Consider the following 18,713-nt stretch of genomic DNA (forward strand, 5'->3'; position numbering starts at 1 on the left):
CCCAGGTCTCCTGTATTGCAGGTGGATTCTTTACCAGCTGAGCCACAAGGAAAGCCCAAGAATACTGGAGTGCATAGCCTATCCTTTCTTCAATGGATCTTCCTGACCCAGGAATTGAACAAGAGTCTCCTGCAGGTGGATTCTTTACCAACTGAGCTATCAGGGAAGCCCCCCTCACCCACCTACCAGAATCCTGAAGTTTATGTAGAAGTCTTAACTGGACTCAAGTCACTTACACAGTCCAGATGGTCTCAACACTACATCACTATCTCAAGGCTGTGTCCTTGGGCAGCTTCTAACATGGGTAACACAAACAGAGGGCACATTCCAAGGACTGGAATAGGATTGAGCAGCCTCTGATTACCCAGGTTCAGATTTTGGGTCAACAGGTAGTCACATCCTCTAAAAGACATCCCTCAACACTGATAAATCACGTAAGATCTGCCTCTACATACTCTATCCCAGAAGTTTTGAAATCTGTCTTTATATGTCTTATTTTTTTTAATTGTATTTATTACACATTTTTCAATCATGTAAAACAGGATCCTTTGGTGAGTTGATAGAATCCCTGTTGAGAAAGACTAAAAACTTAGCGTTCTGTCCTTCAGACCATTTCTCTCCCAACAGATATATCAGTTTAATTGGAAATATTTGATTAAACTTATTTCAGTGGGAGTTAATAGGAAATCCTAACATGGGATTGTATCAGGATTATATCAATGCATCATAACAAGCCCAGCCCTATTGTTCTTGGATTGGACACTCTGGACTGGGTGGAAAATATCATTTTCTGTCATCTCTTTATTTTCTCCCTTTAAAACAGGGGGGAAAGCATGCTGATGGTATACTTCTATCATCAAATATAAAAGTAGTTTCAATTAAGTCTGCTTTCAATTACTGTCAGAAAGAATAATTTTAAGACTCAAATTTTGGCAGCTATCCTCTAACATTTAATTGGTATATATTTATGAATCCTAGAGAGTAGGTAAAATCACTCAGATACTTGGAGATATGTTTTGAAACCTGTTCTTAGATTGTTTCACTACTTGACATTTTGCAACCCATGAGTATGATATTAAGAATTTTTAATGATTGCACTGGATGTTTGAAATGCTTTTGACATTTCAAGACTAAAATGTTCATGTAATACTACGTAGCCCCAAACTTTGAGGTTTTGATTGACACATAGTCCAGGATTTGAGTAGCTTCATATTTACATTTTGAAGAAATACTGGCCCTGCTTATAGACACAGCCTTGTCTTATCTTGTACCATATGTGAGTTGGCCCTCTACTCAGGCATGTATTCCAACTAGAGCATTTTATTGTCATAATATTTCACTCCAAGCTTCAATAAATCAACTGTTTGCCAAAGAAAATTCATATGACATAAATTGTCAGCTTAGATAATCCATAATTAAGTTTCATGGAAATGTGCCTAAGAGAAAATCAGTCTATTAGTTTCTATGCATTTTAACTTTTAACTTTGAATCAAATTGTGCAATCAACAAGATATAATCTTGAACTATGCAATTTTGATGGTTTGTAGAATTTTTATTTGACTTTGATTAGTTGTTATTTCAGCTTCCACTGAGATATATCATATATGTAATCCAGCTGTCACCAGTTCCTACAGAGCATATTCTAAGTTGATATAAATTTCAAGTTTGGTTGACTTTACCAGCAGAGCAACAGGCTGTCCAACCCCTTCAAGTGTCATCCCCTTACCACACCAGGTGTATCTCTGAGTCCAGAAAAGATGCCTTATCTAAGTTCTACTTCAACAGTAGCTGTGATGCTGCACTAGGAGCTATCACTTATCAGAACTGGCCTCAGGATGTCTTAGCCTTTCTGTCTCCTCCACCAAGCACAGTATTTCTTGTGGTCTGTGTCATCAAGATCTCTATCATATCCCTTCTTCTGTTCCATGTTAGGATGCCAAAATGATGGGTAATCTATAACAGTACTAGACAGAGAACATGAGCCTCCTTTTTATATCTTTGTTATGTTTGAGAAATTTCAAAGCAATATTGTTTGAATCACAACAAATTACATAAATAGCTATTTTAGTTTATTTACAAGCCTCTATATCCTTATGACCCAAACACATATTAAGGTGAACAGGAATATTATTATTAGTGCTTAATAAAAGAGTTTTCATTCTTTCTGTTGGTCTTCCTGGTTGATGTTCCTATTATACCAAAACAAATCTCTTTCCAACCACACAAAAACTAAAGCATCCAAGCAGAAGACCACATGCAAATCAACACCAGTAAGGTATAGGCCCATAGGCTCCAGAAACAGTAATTTATTTTTAGCCCTAAATCCAGTCTCTGGCCAGAAAACATAAATTGAAAAGTAATGAGTAAAAAAGCTGGAATCTGGTGTCTGTAGCTCTGTCTTCCCAGATTCTGTTTACATCAACTGGGTTTGTCTTTCTGATCTTCCATTTGTTGTACTCACATGCTCATTTGCAGAACCAAACACTTTAATTTACTCTTTCTGGTTTAACATGTCTCAGACAAGGCTGTCATTCAGCTTAAAGGCCCCTTTTCCTGAACTGTCCCTCAGAGGCTACAGACTGTCATTGCTGTGCCTATCCAGTCTTGGAAGTTTGGTGACCAAACATGTAATGGCAGTGGCAGGCACACAGCGGGCAGCACAAACAGTGACAGGCACATATGTAGCAGCACCGTGGCAGGCACATAGTAAGTGCCTGATGAATGTCTGCTGATGATTCTGAAGTCAGTACCAATAATAAATTATTTTATTATAGAATTGCACTGTTCTTCAGCTGTTTCTCATTGATTTCTGTCACACTCTATCTTTGAGTCACATTCCCCAATGCTTTGGCTGAGCTACAACCTGGTTGTAAGTTGGACATCTCTGGAAAATGTGCTAAATTTTTTTAGGATAATAGTTCTTTTGGCGGGGGAATAAAGGAAGACAGTTGTTAGGTTAATGGTATTGTGCAAAAATGAATACAGTTCTGCCAATAGAAATCTAAGTCAGATATAGCTCAAAATGCCATACTCACTGTGTACTAAAGGCTGAGACAGCATTACACACAGCCAAAGGCTTTCCTAGATCCAGCTAAATACATTAACCAAAAAGCAGCCTACTTGGAAGGATTGTACACATATGAATTAGATCTGTTCTAGTAATAATCAAACATATTGGAAGTAAATCTGTTGGTGCCCTCAAAGATAAATGACACTCCTAAGCACTGTTTCTTTGAAGAAATATCAATTATTTCAGAGTTATCAAAACTGCTTTGCTAAGAATATGCCTTATATTTTGAATTCCAGTTGAAGAACCCATTAAGCATCAATGTAGCTCTTATGAATACCTACATCACTTGCAGACATTAAAAATGACTACATTAATGCCATGGTATTAACAAGCTCTACTATTTACAAGACAGTGGCAACTGACCACTTCCCCTATTTAAGCTTAGACATTGCATGCCCTTTGGAAATCCCCACGCCCCCACAAAATTAAAATAGACTTAAATAACTTATGAATGCTATGCAATGTCAGCATGTGCTACATCTCTATTTAACTGTTAACTCTTCAACGGCAAAGACTGACTGTACTCCTCCTGAATTATATTTTCCCAGGTTATCTTTGAGTTGACTTGTCAAACTCCATAAATCAGGAGTTCTTAAACTGAAGTTTTTGCACAGAATTCAGGAAAGGTAAGTATTCCGATATGGAAAAGGCTGACATTTTTATTTTCATAAACCTCTACTGAAATTTAGCATTTCCTTCAATTATGAAGGTGGGAAACAGCATAGAGTAGCATTAATAGTATCTATACCTTTGTAGGAGCTTCCCGGGTAGGTCAAATGGTAAAGAATCCGCTTGCAATGTGGGAGACCTGGGTTCTATCCCTCGGTTGGGAACATCTCCTGAAGGAGGGCACAGCAACCCACTTCAATATTCTTGCCTGGAGAATTTCATGGACAGAGGAGCCTGATGGGCTACACTCCATGGGGTCGCAAAGAGTAAGACATGACCAAGTGACTACCACTTTCACTTTCACTTTACCTTTGTAGGGCTTTCCAGGAGGCAGTAGTAGTAAAGAACCTGCCTGCCAATGCAGGAGACATAAGAAAAGGAGGTTAGATCCCTGGGTCAGGAAGATCCCCTGGGGGAGGTCATGGCAAACCCGCTCCAGTATTCTTGCCTGGAGAATCCCATGAACAGAGGAGCCTGGCAGGCTACAGTCCATGGCGTTGCAAAGAGTTGGACATGACTGGAGCTACTTAGCAGGCCACAGGCATACCTTTGTAACCAATCAGAGGGTATTTTACATCATTTTATAATAATTTCTGATATTTACATTTCCTTCATACCAAACTATTTGAAATTAAATGAATGACTGGAGCAGCCACTAAATTACACAGGATTAGAGTTATCCATTTACAGATATAGTGTAAACTAACTGCCAAATTGTGGACAATTCTGTGCCTTGTGACCATTCAAGCAACTAACAGTCAAGTTGTATGTTTATATTAGTAATTCAGATGTCTATCTTCTTTTCAGTACTCTATGTTTACATTTTTTTTTTACCACAAATAAGATCTTTTATTTGTCATCATTAAAAGCCTGAATTTTAAACAGATTCTTGGACCAGTAGCTCATATCCATCAGCTCATTCAACTTTAGCACCTGTCTCATTCCCAGTAGCTTTTCTAAAATTACTGCCTTCACCATATAGCTCCATGAATTTTCCCAATTGAAACTTAGGCTTCTTCAGCATTTTTACTTTTCTAACAAAGACATTATGGAATGGACAAATAGATTAATGAGTCTTTTCTATGTCTTTTCCAATACTGTTTGGAATCAATTTATTGACCACCTCTTTCAAGTCATTTGTCTGCCCATCTCAGGTCATGATTTCCATCATCTTCTTGTGGATCTAGCAGACTTGCTGGTGTTGGGCATAAGCGGTCTTCAGGATATGATTGCTGCATTTTTCAGTAAAATCCACACAGAACAGACAAAGCAAGAACCATCAATAATCTTAACATCAACATGAAGTTCAATCATAATCTGCCAGTTTTAGACCATGGAGCACATTTTTTCAAGGGAGTACCACCGACACTCAATGAACATGAATCTGAGCAAACTCCAGGAGATAGTGAAGGACAGAGAAGTCTGGCATGCTGCAGTCCTTGAGGTCGCAAAGAATTGGACTCGATTTAGCAAGTGAACAACAAGATCCCTACCATGAAGTCTTCCCTAGAGGAAGAAATCTTCCCCCAAAGAGGAACCAGTTAGTCACCCTGAAGAGTCAGGAAACAAAAGAGTCCTCAAGAAAAAGAGGAAATTATCTTCCAGGGAGGAGCCACTCAGCAGTGGACCTGAAGAGGCTACTGCTAGCAAGAGCAGAGCTCTAAGAAAAAGAAAATGTTCTGAAAGCTATCTTAGGAAAATTAGAATCTATTTATGCCTAATGAGGCATAACTTGGAGAGAGAGTTCCCAACCCATCCTTTAGTGCCCAATAAAAACTCAGAACTATCCATTCCATGGAAATTAGTCAGGGAGTTTTTGCCCTGAACAATCTCAGTAACTAGCCTGGATTTTCTAAATGCAACTTAATCATTCTGCAGGAAGGCTCACTTCAAAAACATGACCCTTGAGGCCATCAGATACTGTTTTGGTTCCTTGAGTTCTCATGACTAGTGTTTTCATATAAGAAATATGTATTTCATATAAGAAATACTGGGAAAACACTAGTGCTTTCACATAATACCAACCTTTCTTAGAAAATCAGTCAACCACTTTCTCCTTGGGTCCCTTTTTGCCAACTTTCATATGATGTTTGTTCTCGTCAACTACCATGGTGATGCTCAGAGAGCCAAAAGAGACAGTTTATATTGATTAAGATAAGGAATTAAGTTACTCAAAGTATACCTTAGCCCTCAACATTCTTTTACCTACACTAAGCAACAACAATTTGTACAATTGTATCATTAAAACAATTAAATTTTACTTTTGTCTTGTTTTGCTCATTAATGGATTATACAGAGCTATATATCTTAGTAGATCATAAAAATTTTAAAGCATTTCTTAACTCTTTAGTATGCTATAATATTTCAGTGAATATATGTTCCAAAGAATAGAAAATAATGGATGTGAAATCAAATCTAGATCTCTCATGTCAGTGATGATACAGGATCCTTGATTAATTAATGTTTTTATTTTTCCTTCAATCTTCTATTTGATTAATTTGTCCAAAAAAGAGAAAAACTTGTAGGCATGTGTTAGTATGATGCCATAAAGGCTGCACTGTATGGCTACTGTGAAAATGTTCAACTTTTGAGAAGGAAAATTGCTCTTTGCACCTATTAACCTTTCACAAAAGTGGATAGAGTCGTAAATGGCAAAAATAGAAAACTGCAGTTGAACAAAATATTTAACTTCTAGATAAAAGAAACATTTTCTGAAAGAACTGAGTCCAGAAAAATCAATTGTGGGGTATAGATGGAGTTTTATCAACATTTGAATTGAATACACATTTAAGGGCTCTTTATTCAGGGATTCATTTCTAAAGTTTCTGTACTACATATCTAGAATTGTCCCAGTAAGAATTATAATTTATTCAAGCTGAGTCTTTGAACTGAACTGAATCTAATACTATAGGAAACAAAGTCACACTGAGTAAAATTCAATTGCTGAGCAATCCAGTGAAACAGAAATTTTGTGTATGAGACCATTGATTATTTACTGTCAGGTTGGAGAGAAAAGATGTTGCCCTAAGTGGAAGATTTGGTCACACCATATAGACATGATGGTTCTATATAGTTGTTATCTTAACAATAGACTTTGCCATAAATAAACAAAAAGACAGTTTATCTGAGGCACTAAGATTTATCCCAATAGAACATTGTGATTATGCAGTTTCTCTGTGACAGAATTACTTTCATGAATTCATAAATCTATTATACACTATTTCCTATAATATTGCTTTCCCACAATTTCCTTTATCAGGTAAGACCTGACCTAGACACTTAATATAAACTGTGATCAGAGCATCTGGTTTACTAAGAAGTTCTAATAAGTCTTTGAAGATTATAGGAAATAAATAGAACATATAACAATGTTTTTAGTTCTGGACTTTCTATTTTGCCAACTGACTAGAAAGAACAATTATACCACAGGGTGATAGATTTTTGAAAAATATTCACAATGAGAACAAATTTTATTTTATCAAATTTTGTATTTAGTTTCATTTACCATAACACTAGAATTTAAATACATTGATTTTACTTGTTTGGCTTAATTTCCCAATTAAGAGATGATGAAAATTTGAAAGTCATACATGTAGCATAGAATTCAAATGTCATGCGTATGTTTTTGTTTGTTTGCTTTCTTTCCAAAACCTTGGCAATTAGTAAACAATGGGTGAAGTAGTAGTTTAAAGATAGAGCTCACCAAATTGCCCAACAGGCTATAAGAAGATGTAAGAGAAAGTGTGGAGTCCAGATAAATTTACATTTTGAGTCTGAACAAACTGGATGTCCAATAATGAAAATTCAGGAAGGAGATTTAGAAGTAGAATTAATAATTCAGTTTTGGACATCTCAAATTTAGATGACTGTGAGATATCTAAGTAGAGACAGTAAGAAGGAATTTGGTGGTAACAGTCAAGAGAAGGGTTAATACTTAGGATACAAGTTGGAAGTCACAGCACATAGAAATAAAACTTAAATCCTTATTCAATGGATAGAGTCTTTTAGAGAATGAATAGTTAGACAGAAGAGAATAGGTTTCAGGCCTAAGAGAGAGACCACTTTAAAACTTAGAAACTGTAAAGGTGAGGAGGTTTCAGCAAGACACTGGGAGGAGTGGTCATTGTGTTCCAAAAAATTTCTGGAGACTATGGTGTGAAGAAATGTGTAAGGAACAAAGATGAAACTAGAGGTTTCAAATGTTCCCTTGACTTTGGCAACAAGGATATCACCAGTAAACTTGATAAGAATGGTTTCAGTGGAGTAATGGAAAATAGAGCCTGACTGCAATGGTTTGATACAGCCTAGAAAACGAGGAATTGGGAAGAGAAACTTTGCACAACTCTACATAGAAGTGCTGAGAGGAGCAACCCAACGTCCAAGGAGTGGTGGCTGCACGGGCTCAGTAGGGCCAAGAGGAGCTACTCCATGTTCAAGGTCAAGAAGGGTGGTCATAAGGATACCCCTCATCCAAGGTAAGGAGCAGCTGCTGCGCTTTCCTGGAGCAGCTGTGAAGAGATACCCCACGTCCAAGGTAAGAGAAACCCAAGTAAGACAGTAGGTGTTGTGAGAGGGCATCAGAGGGCAGACACACGAAAACCATGATCACAGAAAACTAGCCAATTTGATCACAGGACCACAGCCTTGGCTAACTCAGTGTAACTAAGCCATGCCATGTGGGGCCACCCAAGACGGGCGGGTATGGTGGAGAGGTCTGACAGAATGTGGTCCACTGGAGAAGGGAATGGCAAACCACTTCAGTATTCTCGCCCTGAGAACCCCATGAAACAGTATGAAAAGGCAAAATGCTAGGATACTGAAAGAGGAACTCCCTAGGTCAGTAGGTGCCCAATATGCTACTGGAGATCAGTGGAGAAATAACCCCAGAAAGAATGAAGGGATGGAGCCAAAGCAAAAACAATACCCAGTTTTGGATGTGACTGGTGATAGAAGCAAGGTCCGATGCTGTAAAGAGGAACCTGGAATTGCATAGGCACCTGGAATGTTAGGTTCATGAATCAAGGCAAATTGGAAGTGGTCAAACAGGAGATGGCAAGAGTGAATGTTGACATTCTAGGAATCAGTGAACTAAAATGGACTGGAATGGGGATTTTAACTCAGATAACCATTATATCTACTACTGTGGGCAGGAATCCCTTAGAAGAAATGGAGTAGCCATCATGGTCAACAAAAGAGTCCGAAATGCAGTAACTGGATGCAATCTCAAAAACGACAGAATGATCTCTGTTCGTTTCCAAGGCAAACCATTCAATACCATGGTAATCCAAGCCTATGCGCCAGCCAGTAACGCTGAAGAAGCTGAAGTTGAACGGTTCTATGAAGACCTACAAGACCTTTTAGAACTAACACCCCCAAAAGATGTCCTTTTTATTATATGGGACTGGAATGCAAAAGTAGGAAGTCAAGAAACACCTGGAGTAACAGGCAAATTTGGCTTTGGAGTATGGAATGAAGCAGGGCAAAGGCTAACAGAGTTTTGCCAAGAGAACTCACTGGTCATAGCAAACACCCTCTTCCAACAACACAAGAGAAGATTCTATGAATGGACATCACCAGATGATCAACACTGAAATCAGACTGATTATATTCTTTGCAGCCAAAGATGGAGTAGCTCTATACAGTCAGCAAAACAAGACTGGGAGCTGACTGTGACTCAGATCATGAACTCCTTATTGCAAAATTCGGACTTAAATTGAAGAAAGTAGGGAAAACCACTAGACCATTCAGGTATGACCTAAATCAAATCCCTTATGATTATACAGTAGAAGTGACAAATAGATTTAAGGGACTAGATCTGATAGACAGAGTGCCTGCTGAACTATGGACGGAGGTTCGTGACATTGTACAGGAGACTGGGATCAAGACCATCCCCAAGGAAAAGAAATGCAAAAAAGCAAAATGTCTGTCTAGTGAGGATTATAAATAGCTGTGAAAAGAAAAGTGAAAAGCAAAGGAGAAAAGGAAACTTATTCCCATTTGAATGCAGAGTTCCAAAGAATAGCAAGGAGAGATAAGAAAGCCTTCCTCAACGATCAATGCAAAGAAATATAGGAAAAAAACAGAATGGGAAAAACTAGAGATCTCTTCCAGAAAATTAGAGATGCCAAGGGAATATTTCATGCAAAGATGGGTTTGATATAAGACAGAATTGGTATTGACTTAACAGACACAGAATATATTAAGAATGGCAAGAATACACAGAAGAACTATACAAAAAAGATCTTCATGACCCAGATAATCACGATGGTGTGATCACTCACCTAGAGCCAGACATCCTGGAATGTGAAGTCAAGTGGGCCTTAGAAAGCATCACTATGAACAAAGCTAGTGGAGGTGATGGAATTCCAGTTGAGCTATTTCAAATCCTAAAAGATGATGCTGTCAAAGTGCTGCACTCAACATGCCAGCAAATTTGGAAAACTCAGCAGTGGCCACAGGACTGGGAAAGGTCAGTTTTCATTCCAATCCCAAAGAAAGGCAATCGCAAAGAATGCTCAAATGACAGCACAATTGCACTCATCTCACACGCAGGTAAAGTAATGCTCAAAATTCTCCAAGCCAGGCTCCACCAGTACATGAACGGTGAACTTCCAGATGTTCAAGCTGGTTTTAGAAAAGGCAGGGGAACCAGAGATCAAATTGCCAACATCCGCTGGATCATCAAAAAAGCAAGAGAGTTCCAGAAAAACATCTATCTCTGCTTTACTGACTGTGCCAAAGCCTTTGACTGTGTGGATCACAATAAACTCTGGAAAATTCTGAAGGAGATGGGAATACCAGACCACCTGACCTGCCTCTTGAGAAACCTGTATGCAGGTCAGGAAGCAACAGTTAGAACTGGACATGGAACAACAGACTGGTACCAAATAGGAAAAGGAGGACGTCAAGGCAGTATATTGTCCCCCTGCTTATTTAACTTATATGCAGAGTACATCATGAGAAACGCTGGGCTGGAAGAAGCACAAGCTAGAATCAAGACTGCCGGGAGAAATATCAATTACCTCACATATGCAGATGACACCACCCTTATGGCAGAAAGTGAAGAGGAACTAAAAAGCCTCTTGATGAAAGTGAAAGAGGAGAGTGAAGAAGTTGGCTTAAAGCTCAACATTCAGAAAACTAAGATCATGGCATCTGGCCCCATCACTTCATGGGAAATAGATGGGGAAACAGTGGAAACAGTGTCAGACTTAATTTTGGGGGGTTCCAAAATCACCGCAGATGGTGATTGCAGTCCTGAAATTAAAAGACGCTTACTCCTTGGAAGGAAAGTTATGACCAACCTAGATAGCATATTAAAAAGCAGAGACATTACTTTGCCAGCAAAGGTCTGTCTGGTCAAGGCTATGGTTTTTCCAGTGGTCATGTATGGATGTGAGAGTTGGACTGTGAAGAAAGTTGAGTGCCGAAAAATTGATGCTTTTGGTTTGTGGTGTTGGCGGAGACTCTTGGCAGTCCCTTGGACCGCAAGGAGATCCAACCAGTCCATCCAAAAGGAGATCAGTCCTGGGTGTTCATTGGAAGGACTGATGCTGAAGCTGAAACTCTAATACTTTGGCCACCTCATGTGAAGAATTGACTGATTGGAAAAGACCTTGATGCTGGGAGGGATTGGGGGCAGGAGGAGAAGAGGACAACAGAGGATGAGATGGATGGATGGCATCACCGACTCAGTGGACATGAGTTTGGGTAAACTTTGGGAGTTGGTGATGGACAAGGTGGCCAGACGTGCTGCGATTTATGGGGTCGCAAAGAGTCAGACATGATTGAGCAACTGAACTGAACTGAACTGATCTAGAAGTGCTAATACAAAGGGAAATAGAAAGGAGAAGCCTGTGGGAAGAAGATAAAGTTTCAGGATCTGCACTTATAATAGTTGCTTTAAAATGGGAGACATGTCCATTGTGATGGAAATGAAGCACAGTGAGAAACACTGATGATTTAGTGAGTGGGATGATTGTTGGAGTATAAAAGTTTTAAGTAGGTCATGAGGGATAGAATCCAGTACATAAATAGAGTGACTTTGGATTGGGGGCGGGAAAGGGAGGCTGGGTGCAGAGTACATTCTTTGTAATGTAAAAAAAGGAAGTATACACAGTGTAGTATACATACAGTTCACTTACAGGAAGATGTAGAGGTTCTTTTATGATTATTTTAATTATTTTGTTTATTTAATAAGATAGGTTATCATCTGAGAATCGTGATGCAGGAGGGATCAAAGACGGAAAGAGAGTAGACAAGCTCTGACGTGTATCCTCAGAGAACAGGGATGTAAGTTGTTTATGAAAATGTCATAGAAGTATTGAACAGCACTGGGGGCTCACTTGAATTCTGTGATTTAGAACCCAAAGTGAGATAAGTCATTTTGGTTGTTATTTTCTCCGGTTATACTGTTCTGATGTGTATCTCAAGTAGGCAGAGAGTTTGATATAACAAGTTTTGGAGTTTTGTCAAAAGGAAAGGAGAAATTTAAAAATAATTACAGAAAAATGCAAAAGAGTGATTATAAAAGTGAATCATGAAATCTTATTAGCTATAAGAAAAGAAATGAGGATGTAACATGGGTGACAGTGAAAAGCTAATGAGAATATACTGGAGTAATGAGTAGTCAAAATTGTGGTGCTAGAAAAAAATAAGAGAAAGATATGGTTACTTGCTTAAGACAGGGATACTTCAATTTGAGATTTTAGATGGGCTGTAGGTATTGCAAGAGTAACTAAAGAGCCTCTTGGTGAGGGTGAAAAAGGAAAGTGAAAGAGCCAGCTTAAAACTAAATACTAAAAAAACTAAGATCATGGCATCTGGCCCCATTACCTCATGGCAACTAGACGGGGAAAGGGTGGATGTAGTGACAGATTTCCTCTTCTTGGGCTATAAAATCACTGCAGATGGTGACTGCAGACATGAAATCAGAAGACGATTGCTTCTTGGCAGGAAAGCTATGACAAATCCAGACAATGTGATGAAAAGCAGAGATATCACTCTGCTGACAAAGGCTATATAGCCAAGGCTATGGTCTTCCCAGTGGCCATGCACAGTTGTGATGGCTGGACCGTAAAGAAGGCTGAGCACCAGGTGCATGCAGAATACCAGCTGAGAGCAGACAGGAGTACCTGACCAGTGGAAAAGAATATATAGAACCAGGCAAAATTCAGTAGGGCAAAGGAACTAGGGGGAAAACAGGAGAGTTAGTAGGGCTGGACCTGCCCTTAGTGCGTGAGGGAACTGAAGCAGGGGTCCAATCCCCACAGTGGGGCAACTGTCTGAGTCAGAGGAGAAACATTTAAGTCTAAGAGTGAAACAGCTGATCTGTGGCAGCCTAAATGCAATGAGAATCAGACAGTCCTTACTGCAGCCATACATACCCTGGACAGGAATGCTGGTCTCCTGGAAGGTGCAGTGGCTGGAAGCTAAAGTTTAGGGATTGTGGAGCAATCCCACGGTGAGGGCTGCTGTTGACTGCAGAGAGAAAGACTGAGGGGATGTGAGGGAGGAGATCGTGGTGGGAAATGCTGGTGGAGGAAAGCTAGGCTGTCATGGAAGCAAGATGATACTACTGAGTCACATGCAGAGGATGGAGCCTTCACCATAGGCTCTCTCTCTCCACACTCCAGTATCAGCAGCTGAACAATAGAGAATCTGGCCCATCAAATGCCTGATGTGTTGAACTACAAAATAGGACCCCATCCAGGGTGCCCCTTCAAGTGCCTGATGCACTGATCTACAGGGTAGGACCCCGTCAGGGTGGCCCCTCTATGTGCCTGACGCAAGGAACAACAGAGAAGGACCCCAGGCAAGGGAGCCCTCTAAGTGCCTGAATGGGCGGAGCTATGGAGAAAGACTGGCCAAAGAGGTCTTCTGATTGCCAGCTACAAGAGGTGTGAAAAAAGACTCTGATAGGGCCATAACTCCTGTGATGGAAGCAGTCCATGTCCCTGCACACTTGGCACTGCCAGGGTCCACACAAGCAAAGCAGCTGTGCCACCTTCACGCTCAACTCTCACTGGGGCAGAGCTGCCACAGGCAAAAAAAGTCTTGTGTCTGTGTGCACAGGGTCGCTTCAGTCCTGTCCAACTCTTTGCGACTCCGTAGACTGTGGCCTGCCAGGCTTCTCTGTCAGAGAGGGGGTTCTCCAGGCAAGAATATTGGATCCTATTGGACAATTCTGGTTGCCATACCCTTCTAGAGCAGGATAGCTCCCGCTGCCCTAGCCACCAACGCCCCTGAGTACCTCGTGCTGTCAGAACCCCTGTGACCCAAGCAGCTGCACCACTTCCATACCTGGCCCTCACAGGGGCAAACCCAAGCCCTTCAGGGCAGCCTCAGGAGCTAAACCCCAGTGAACCACCCACATGTAGAGTGGAAATAAAACTACAGTTGAAACCCAGGGGTGGTGTGGCTAAGGAAGAAGACCCAAAACCTTACACCAGCTGTACAAGCTGCAGATTAAATCCACAGGATCAACTAAGCAGACTGTGTTGATGGAATATATGAAAGGCCATTGAGAGCTCCCACAAAAGAAAACACACTAGCTCTGATAGCTGTGGATATTGGCGGCAAGAACACACAGAAGTAGGACCAGATTAAAATCTGAGCTGGCCTAACAGCAGGTCCAGAGATCAGCACAGTGTTGGAGGGCATCCTAGGGAGGTGAGGTTGACTGTGACTCCCAATGGGGGAAAGGACGCTGACAACAGCAACTCAAGAAAAACATTTATTATTCTTATTTTTTTACTTGTTCAGTATATTCTTTTGTATATTTCTTTCTTTTATCTTTCCTTTTCTTCCCCCTCTGTTGTAGTTGTTGATTTTATTGGCATTAAGAAATCCAGTTAAGCTTTTGAGCTTTTTTTCCCCCTCAGTCACATTTTTTATTGTTGTCATAAACGTCTTCCTCTACATTGGGCTTTTGCAGTTCTGTGGAATTTTTCCTCTTTTGTTTCTTTTCTCTTTTTTAAATTTTAATTTTTTAAACCTATTATTTTTTTTGTACATTTATTCCTTTGCTTGCCTTTCCTACTGTTCTTTTCCCCTTGCAGCTAATCTTTAATGTATATAAATCTTCATCTACCTCTATTTAGCTTTGCATATCTATTCTTTCTTTTCTTTCTTTCCTTTCCTCTCAACATATTTGTTAGTTTTGTTTTCATTGCTTTATTCCCCACTTGGCACCTTTCTTTAGTTTTGTTTTCCAGTCTGTGCTTAAGTTAGTTTTATTCTTAATTAGTAAATACAGTTTTTGATTTCCTTTGTTCACCAGGTCAGTCTACTGTACTTTATTTCTGTTGGGCTGTTTTCACTTTGCTCATGGGTGTATATGTATACATGTATATTGCATTATTTTAATTATTATTGCCTGATTTTGTAACTGCCATTTGTCTGGGGTTCATCTTTGGTTTCTTGTTTTTGGATATTTGTTTTAAGCTCACCTAATGCCATAACAAACCACTTGTGGAATCTTCAGTCCTGACAAAAGATAAAGCCCTGAGCCTTTGGAGTAGGAGCACTGACTCCAAGACCCTAGACTACCAGAGAACTAACCCTAGGGAGTATCAAATAGTGAGAACTCACACAAAGGAAACCACTTGAATACAAGACCTGCATCACCCAACCACCAGTAGCACCCTGGTCAGGACAACTCATCTAAACAATAAACAAAACAAAAATATGAACCCAATCATCAGCAGACAGGATTACCACCTCACTCAGCCTTGCCCATCAGAGGAAAAACAAACAAACAAAAACTCGGCACAAATCTCACCCTATAGGAAGCTCACACAAACTACTGGACCAATCTTAGGAGGGCAGAAACCAAAAGGGAGAAAGAATTCAACCTTCTTCAAGGAAAGAATCCAACTTTCCTTGAAGCCTGGGAAAGGACACCTCAAACTCAATAACTTTAAAAAAATAATGAAAAGGAAGACAAATACTGCAATAATAAAAGAACAAACTAGAAACACAGAAGTCCAAATAAATGAAGAGGAAATAGGCAAACTAACTAAAAAAGAATTCAGAATAATGATAGTAAACATAATCAAAAACCTTGAAAACAAAATGGAGAAAAATGCAAGAATCAATTAACAAAGACCTAGAAGAATTAAAGAATAAACACACAGAGACAAACAACACAATTACTGAAATTAAAATACTCTAAAGGAATCAATAGCAGAATATCTGAAGCAGAAGAACCGATCAGTGAGCTGTAAGATAAAATGGTGGAAATAACTTCTGAAGAGCATATTAAAGTATAAAGAATGAAAAGAGCTGACGACAGTCTCAGAGACCTCTGGGACAATATCAAATGCACCAACATTTGAATTATAGGGGTCCCAGAAGAAGAAGAGAAAAAGAAAGTGTATGAGAAAATGTTTGGAGATTATAGTTGAAAATTTCCCCAACATGGAAAAGGAAATTGTCAATCAAGTCCAAGAGGCACAAAGAATCTCATACAGGGTAAACCCAAGGAGAAACATGCCAAGACACATATAATCAAACTAACAAAGACTAAACACAAAAAAGGAATATTAAAATCAGTAAGGGAAAAGCAACAAGTAACATACAAGGGAAATCCTATATGCTTAACAGCTGATCTTTCAGCAGAAACTCTGCAGGCCAGAAGGGAATGGCAGGATATACTTAAAGTACTGAAAGGGAAAAATCTGCAACCAAGATTACTGTACCCAGCAAGGATGTCATTCAAAATCAATGGAAAAATAAAAAGCTTTTCAGACAAGCAAAAGTTAAGAGAATTCAGTACCACCAAACCAGCTTTACAACAAACATTAAAGGGACTAATGTAATCAAGAAACACAACAGAAGAAAAAAGATCTACAAAATCAATCCCAAACAATTAAGAAAATGGCAATAGGAAAATATATAAAAAATATAAAAAAAAAATAATTGCTCCAATAAATAATTATAATAATTTTTATAATATAATTATAAAATAATAAAAATAAAAATAATTAAATGCTCCAACCAAAAGACACAGACTGGCTGAATAGATACAAAAACATGTTCAATATATATGCTGTCTACAAAAAACCCACTTCAGACCTCAAGACACCTATAGGCTGAAAGTTAAAGGGTGGTAAAATATATTCCATTCAAATGGGAAGCAAAAGAAAGCTGGGGTAGCAATCCTCATATCAGACAAAACAGACCTTAAAATAAAGAAGATTACAAGAGATAAGGAAGGACACTACATAATGATCAAGGGATCAGTCCAAGAGGAAGACATAACAATTGTAAATACCTATGAACCCAACAGAGGAGCACCTCAATACATAAGACAAACACTAACAGACACAAAAGGAGAAATTGACAGTAACACAATAATAGTAGGAGACTTTAACACCCCATTCACACCAATGGACAGATCATCAAAATAGATTATTAAGGAAACACAAGTCTTAAATGATACATTAGATGAGATGGATCTCAATATCTTCAGGACATTCCATCCAAATGCAGAATAATACATCTCCTTCTCAAGTGCACATGGACCATTCTTCAGGATAGATGACATCTTGGGTCACAAATCAAACCACAGTTAATTCAAGAAAACTGAAATCATATCAAGCATCTTCTCTGACCACAATGCTATGAGACTAGATATCATTACAAGGGGGAAAAAAAAAAAAACTATAAGAAACACAAACACATAGAGATTAAAAAACATGTTTCTAAATAACCAACAGGTTACTGAAGAAATCAAAAGGGAAATAAAAAATTTTCTAGAAACAAATGATAAAGAAAACACAACTCAAAACCTATGGGATGCAGCAAAAGCAGTTCTAAGAGGGAAGTTTATAGCAACACAATCTTAACTCAAGAAACAAGAAAACAAGAAAAACATCAAATAGACATTGAATAGACAACCTAAATTCACACTTAAAACAACTGGAAGAAGAAGAACAAAAAACTCCAAAATTGGTAGAAGGAAAGAAATCATAAAGATCTGAGCAGAAATAAATGAAAAAGAAATGAAAGAAATGATAGTAAAGTTTAATAAAACGAAAAGCTGGTTCTTTGAGAAGATAAACAAAATTGACAAACTTTTAGCCAGACTCATCAAGACAAAAAGAGAGAAGAATTAAATCAACAAAATTAGAAATGAAAAAGGAGAGGTTACAACGGACAATGCAGAAATACAAAGGATTATAAGAGACTATTATGAACAACTATATGACAATAAAATGGATAACCTGGAAGAAATGGACAAATTTTTAAAAAAGTTCAATCTTCCAAGACTGAACCAGGAAGAAATAAAAATTATGAACAACCCAATTACAAGCACTGAAATTGAAGCTGTGATCAAAAATCTCCCAAGAAACAAAAGCCCAGGATGAGACGGCTTCACAGGAGAATTCTATCAAACATTTAGAGAAGACCTAGTGCTTATCCTTCTAAAATGCTTTGAAAAAATTGCAGAGGAAGGAACACTTCCAAACTCATTCTACGAGGCCACCATCACCCTGATACCAAAACCAGACAAAGACAACACGAAAAAAGAAAACTACAGGCCAATATCACTGATGAACATGGATGCAAAAATTCTCAACAAAATTTTAGCAAATAAAATTCAGCAACACATTAAAAAGCTTACACACTATGATCAAGTTGGGTTTATTCCACAGATGCAAGGATTCTTCAATATACGCCAATCAAGCAATGTGATACACCATATCAACAAATTGAAAGATAAAAACCATATGATGATCTCAGTAGATGCAGAAAAGGCCTTTGAAAAAATTCAGTAACATTTATGATTAGAACTCTTCAAATAATGGGCATAGGAGGAACCTACCTCAACATAGTAAAGGCCATATATAATAAGCCTACAGCAAACATTATACTCAATGGTGAGAAACTGAAAGCATTCCCCCTAAGATCAGGAACAAGGCATGGGTGTCCACTTTCACCACTATTATTCAACATAGTTCTGGAAGTC

General features: G+C 38.7%; 1 long non-coding RNA gene and 1 pseudogene across 1 annotated transcript in view; both read right to left on the minus strand.

Moving 5' to 3' along the window:
* Window positions 1-18,713, minus strand: part of LOC122674360 — a 603,804-nt gene that overhangs the window by 180,354 nt on the left and 404,737 nt on the right. The window lies entirely within an intron of this gene.
* LOC122674356 lies at window positions 4,617-5,849 on the minus strand (annotated as a pseudogene).

The sequence above is a fragment of the Cervus elaphus genome, chromosome 18 (assembly GCF_910594005.1).
Source record: "Cervus elaphus chromosome 18, mCerEla1.1, whole genome shotgun sequence".
NCBI lineage: Eukaryota > Metazoa > Chordata > Mammalia > Artiodactyla > Cervidae > Cervus > Cervus elaphus.